Here is a 5,672-nt window from a genome sequence, read left to right on the forward strand (position 1 = left end):
CTTCCCCGTTGTGGACTATTCCTTGGTATTTCATAATTTAAAGGCCGAGTATTTAAGCTTCTTTCACTCTCGCTTGCTGGGTTGCTTTGAGCCCAGTTCAATCGCTGCTCAGACCGAATCTGTGACGTACCTACATTTCCCTCCTCTAGCTGGAGCTGTCTAACCACAGACCTAGTGTTTGGTCGATTTAACTGTCGCTCTTTTTCTTCTCCAGGCTTCGCACCAGGAGAACAGTTTCCTACTACTACTCGTACATCCTTTTTCAATACTTTAGCTAAACATGATGGACATTCATTCTCCTTGTCAGGATGAAATCTCAGTTCCATACAAGATTTATGAAAAATATGCTTGCGATTGGTAATTACACATGGCTGCGTATTTTCCATGACGTTTTCGCAAATAACGCATACGTTCGGTATTGCCTCTGCACCACTTTGTTCCGGGGTACGTTGAATTGGCATTTTAAATTAATATTTTTTTTTATATTTGTATAGATTGATTACTTAAAAGTTTCCGTTTGTTGACCTTTGTTGGAAATGTGAGTAGTTAATTTTCTTTTTCTGCATATTGTTAACTGTCCCTCCTCTAAATTTTTAGGTTATTTATTTTTTTTCTCTATTTAATTAATATGTTTGGTCTATTTCAATTACATTAGGTTACACTAGAATGCTTCAAAAAGGTTTTGCTTCTACGCTTATATCAACGGACAAAAATACGCTCTCGCATAGGTTTCTGTATTCCAGCCAATACTAGCATAATAACAGAACCAATTCTATTCATTCCCTTTATACATATGTAACCCACTGGATGAATATTTGTTGCTTGACTCCGGTCTTTTTAAAATATCCCTGATTATATACCTTACTCTTCGGTCGGGTTGTTCGATTATTCAAGCTCCCCAAATTCCAGAAGGGTATACCACTTCGATATTCTATCCTAACAACCAATTTTCATACGAAAGCAAAACGAGCAATTATATTTACTGTGGATGAGTACTCAGAATTAGATGTTCAACAGTATTCTGCACCAGTGTTCCGAAAAGTTAACCTCTTTCCTTTGGTCGCAATTAATAAGCCTCCGCTTGTTAATGCAAAATCCTTAATAAAAAAATGTTATTTCGGCTCTAACGTTCTACTCTTCCACGGGCCGACGGTTATTGAATCTATTACGAATCCTTTTCACCGTGCCTCACCGTATGGGCGCCAAATTCTTTGTAACCTCCTGCATAGCTGTATCAAAGTTTTTCTCGGGCTGCCATAATAGGCAAATCCAGCTACTGCATAATTTACTAGATACTAGCAACGGGACCCTTATTAAGTGTAGCTCTTTCGGGAGATGGGGTGGGTTTTGCTAATATCAGTAAATTTGATCACTACAAGAATCATTAAAGAGTCCCTACTGAAACTAAATTTCCACTTGATCGTGGAGAACGCACAAAAAAAAAACCAGAAAACTTGGGGTCATTGCCCCCGAGAAGATAAGCTTAGGAATTGCATGATAACAAGGAGGAAAGAAATCACAACAGAGAAAAAGAAAAAAAAAAAAAATGTGCCGACAATGATGTTAGAATTCGGACACGGTTTCACTACCCACCCTACCTTAGTCTTAAGAGAATTGTTGTTAAGACCCCAATTATCATTTCTACTCACATTTCCAAGGTCACGGAAATACTGACTTACTCCCTCATACTTCTATTTTTTTTTTAAAGTAATATATTTTCACAAACTTCAGCTTAACTTTAGGATCTTACAATAATAAAAGAGAAGTAATTTCATGTTCAATTCGGGTATGATCTTAGAATTTTTGGTTAATTAACATTATTGGCTAAAACCTATCTTAATAATATAGTATAATAATAATAATAATAAGGTGGACCTCATTCATTATTTGAGATTTAAAATTGACAACAAATTTTAAGTTGCTAAGTTGCTCTATTTGAGTTCGAATGCACTTGAAGGTTTAGGCTAGCAAAAAAAAACAAATGACGAAAGCAAAACAAACAAGCACCTGCTGTCTGCAAGCTTATCGGCTTGGCAGAGATTATTAGTGGTTATTGATATGAGCATGGCAGAATAGCATAATTGCCCGATTGATAGGTAATTTGTTTTTTTTTTTTTTTTCATATACATTTTTTTTTTTCTTTCTTTTAAATCTTACAAACCAGTTCTTAGAATTTTTAACCTCCTACACATTCTGATCTTTTAAAATTTTTCTCTTTTAGGTATTTAGTTATCTTTTAAAATTCTCTCTTTTAGGTATTTAGTTATCTTTTAGGTTTTATTTTTTTGTTCACTCACCCCAATGTGATGATCCTCGATGAAGGCCTTCATGTTGGAGTCTCGTAGAGGTTGGGCTGATTAGTTGAGAGGCTGAATTTCTTAAATATATCTTACAACTACATTATTTCTCTTTTTGCATGCCTTTCCTTATTTACATTTTTGTTTTTCTTTAGTTCAATTCGAGTTCGTAGAATTTAATGTACTTTAATAGAATTCATAATTTCTTTTCACTATATATATATTTTTTTTTTTCTTTAAATTTCTAGTTCAATATAAGTTCATACTATTTTAATGTAATTGAATATAATTATTACTATTATTTTTCTATATCTATAATTTCTTTCGTATTCATTTCTTTTACATCTAATTTTTTTTTTTTTTTTTTCAATTTCTAGTTCATTATAAGTTCGTAATATTTTAATGTAATTTAATTCTTGTGTTTGTGAACAACAACCGAAATGTAATAAACGATTGGAAGGCGACTCTCGTTCGCTATTGTATACTTTGATATCGTTTTATATTTATAGGTGATATCCGAAATTTCTCCTATCCGGTGTATCAGTATTGATTTGCGAATAAAGGTAGACGGGATAGACTAAGTGGGTGTTTTTTTTTTTTTATCTTTGATAGGGTTACTCATCCTGATAAAAACTATGTGTAATGATCCAGGTATGGAATCCAGGTGGTGCGGGTGGGACTCTCGTGGATTTTCGGCCATAGAAGACGCCTTATGGAAACAAGGTTGAGATAAAAATTCGGCTGGCGAGCTTGAAAATCATTACCTGATCCCAGGCTAGGTTTGTTTGCGACTTTACTGATGTCTTTGCTTTACTTATTTTTCCAATGATATGTGGGGATTTTTCAGATTTAATTTGTTTTATTTTGTTGTGATCACTTTGCACGTGTTTCACCCACTTGATTTATGTATATGTTGTAGCTGGTACTAAGGTGTGCGTCTGCTTAGTTTGACAGCTCAAAAAAGAAAAAGACTTTTGAAGGCACCTAATAAGCTGCTAGGGCTAATGTCAAGGTAAGTACTAACGCCTAGTATGCACATTAGGAATGAATAAAACAAAAAAAAATTGCTAACACCTATCGATAAAAGTGGAGAGTTTCGTTAAGATTAGACGTTATTCTAATCTAATTTTTTTGAAACTCGAATGGGCAGCACAGGTGACCATTACAAAAGTTGGTACAAAAGAATTTGCAGAAGCTGTTATAGATAATTTAGGAAAGAAACCTGCTGAGCTTACAATTGGCAGTGGTTCGGATAGTAAAATAAATTTGGATAGTAAAATAAATAAAGTACAAGACAATTACGAACAAGATTACAAAGTTAAAAAGCTAGTGGGTAGTGATATAACTCTCGCTTGGGACAAATCCAGTAATGTTGATCAAATAGTAGGATTATTTGAATCAAGTAATCCGCAGATTATAGCAATATATTCGAAAGGCCTTGCGATTTGGCCAGGAAGTTCAAAGTCTTCAAGTGACCAAATAACCTGTAGGTTTATCGCGAATAGCGAAAAAAAACCTATCACAAATAGTGACGTAAACGACCTACTAATCAAACTCGAAGAAAATACCTTTGACGTAGTAAGAATGGATAAGTTGTATTTGTATGATGGGAAAGAGGGGTTTTTCTCTTAATGATCGTTTGACATTCTTATGATTGCATAAAACATTTAAATAGATTATACTAGAGATATAATTTATTTATGTGAGATGTAGTAATGGGTCAACATTTCAAGTTAACTGGTCAGGAGTTTTGTGATAATGCTGACCTGTTCAACGTATTGGAAGTAGAAGCTAAGCAAGTTGTAGACAAGAATTATGAAGAGCTTAGCGCAATTTTGAAGAAACAGCATAAGCAGTTAATTCTTGTAAATCATCCTGACAAGGGTGGAGATAAAAATAGATTTGATCAAATTTATAAAGCTTATCAAGAACTAAAAAAATATATTGAACCTTTGGAATCAGGAAATCCTTGTGTTAAAGTCAGTATTGGCGCTGAAAGTGATGGGCGTTTAACAGCAAGAGAGTTTCACTATAGGAAAAATTTGTTTAATAAGCTAAAAGTAAGTGAGGAAGAGGCTGTAGGTAAAGATTTTGATGGATTGATTTCTATACTAAAAAGAAATGACTATTCGTTTGAAAAAGACCTAGAAAAACGCATTGAACTTGAAGATAAAATAGAGAGGATTTTGCAAAATCCAAATTTAGATGATTTTGAGAAGAATGTAAAGAGTGCAGGATTAATGGAAGAGCTATATCAATATATAGCAAAGCCAAGCATACAATTATTCAATTATGTTACTCCTCTAGGAAAAAAGAGAAGCCTAATTGAAGAAGATAAAAAGACATTAGCATTGAAATTTATAGAGCGTAAAAATGCCTTACTATTTATTCGGACTCTTAGTGTTCTACCCTTAGGCCTGTTAACTACAATTACTATAGGTTGCTATTTTTCATGGTGGATCATAGCACTTAATATCATTATTAGTAACGCCTCTCGTTTATTAATAGGTCATTATATGAAAAAATATGCCAACTCAGAAATTTCTACTGATGAATTCATGAGTAAAATAAACTATATCGCACTAGGTAGTAAGCTTCTTATCAACTATCCTTTAGCTGCTTTTTCTGTTTATCTACTTACAACAAATTTCATTGCTAATAGATTAACTGTTGGTGGAACCATACTTGGTTCACTATTGTTATTGGCAGTATTAATTGAAATGTTAGCTCCTGTTTTCTCAAAAGGCTGTGAAATATATGCTGAAAAGCACACAAAAGATTTACTAGAAGAGGATCCAAGAGATAGGGTACAAAAGGAAACTGACCTGTTAGGATGGTATGATCCACGAAAACTGTTAATGCCAATTGTTATGCCTCTTGTTAAAAAGTGTTTTGCGGAAGTGGCAAGCGAATTTGCTGAGAGGAATTTTGATGAGGTAAAAACTGATATGTCTGATGTTAATGCTAAAGGACTATCTAAGCCTAAAGGAATTGAATTTGCACAGCAACCAGTGTAGTATAAGCTTTTAGCTCTATGCATGGACTCAAAAAAAGTAGAATTGATATTTGAAAAGTTTCAACAATCAAATCCTGCACCAAAAATAGAGCTGAATTATACCAATGATTTTACGTTATTAGTTGCGATAGTTCTATCAGCGCGAACAACTGATATAAGCGTTAATAAAATTACAAAGGAGCTATTTAGTATCACTGATACGCCAGAAAAAATGCTGAGTTTTGGGCAGAGTGAGCTAAGAAAATGCATAAGCAGTATTGGTTTATATAATTCCAAAGCAAAAAACATAATCGGGCTCAGCAAAATATTGATTGAGAGGTACAATAGCAAAGTGCCTACTGATTTCGATGATTTGGTGT

The 5,672-nt window shown here is 33.7% G+C and overlaps 1 long non-coding RNA gene across 1 annotated transcript; it reads right to left on the minus strand.

Moving 5' to 3' along the window:
- Positions 1-2,791: 2,791 nt before the first annotated feature.
- On the minus strand, positions 2,792-3,458 carry LOC116655716. Its single transcript, XR_004310766.2, has 2 exons — positions 3,062-3,458; positions 2,792-3,006 (listed from the first exon to the last, which is right to left on the minus strand). It is a non-coding gene; the product is annotated as an uncharacterized LOC116655716 (long non-coding RNA).
- Positions 3,459-5,672: the final 2,214 nt, after the last annotated feature.

The sequence above is a fragment of the Drosophila ananassae genome (genome assembly GCF_017639315.1).
Source record: "Drosophila ananassae strain 14024-0371.13 chromosome 4 unlocalized genomic scaffold, ASM1763931v2 tig00000078, whole genome shotgun sequence".
In the NCBI taxonomy this organism is placed as follows: Eukaryota; Metazoa; Arthropoda; class Insecta; order Diptera; family Drosophilidae; genus Drosophila; species Drosophila ananassae.